Below are 700 nucleotides of genomic sequence, written 5' to 3'. Positions count from 1 at the left end.
TGAATAAGCAGTTTAGCTGTTTGGTTAGTGCGTTTTGTAAACAGCTTATTTGGAATTTTTTTCATTATATAATCTGTGCAGCAGAATCTGTTCTTTTCTAAACAAAATTAAAGATAACTGTTTAGACAAGAAAATACCAAAAAGTTGATTTATATTCATATAACTAAAATATATCTGATCACATCAAACGAATATGTTACACATACAAAAGTCAAACGCATATGTACATACTACTACAAAGTATAATAAGAGCCCATAAAGAAGAAAAAATAACATGTTAAAATGATAAGTAGAAATATAATAATGTTGACTTTATAATGTAGCAGCATATCACGACCCATGCCACCTGCATCTGACACTCCTAAACCCTGAGCAAACCTGTCCGACTGCGATATTTTAGAAACGGAAGAACTCGAACCACATGTGACGTTCTCCTGTTGTGGCACTATTGAACTCTTAGCAGTTGTGTCCAATAGGTACCTACGAGGATTTCTTGAAGTATTTAAGCAAACAAAGAAACAATAGAAGTTGATACTTCTATGTATAATTGATGCAAAACGACCATGAATTAAATGAAATGATTATATTTTGCTTTAAAATTAATGTCATTTGTTCAGTTTTCATTTCATTTCCTTCCATTTACATTTCATTTCATGGTAATTAGGGTGCTCCCTTCTATAGCTAAGGAACAAGGGTTGTA

Source organism: Phalaenopsis equestris, unplaced genomic scaffold (assembly GCF_001263595.1).
Source record: "Phalaenopsis equestris unplaced genomic scaffold, ASM126359v1 Scaffold000443, whole genome shotgun sequence".
In the NCBI taxonomy this organism is placed as follows: domain Eukaryota; kingdom Viridiplantae; phylum Streptophyta; class Magnoliopsida; order Asparagales; family Orchidaceae; genus Phalaenopsis; species Phalaenopsis equestris.
This window is presented reverse-complemented; position numbering follows the sequence as displayed.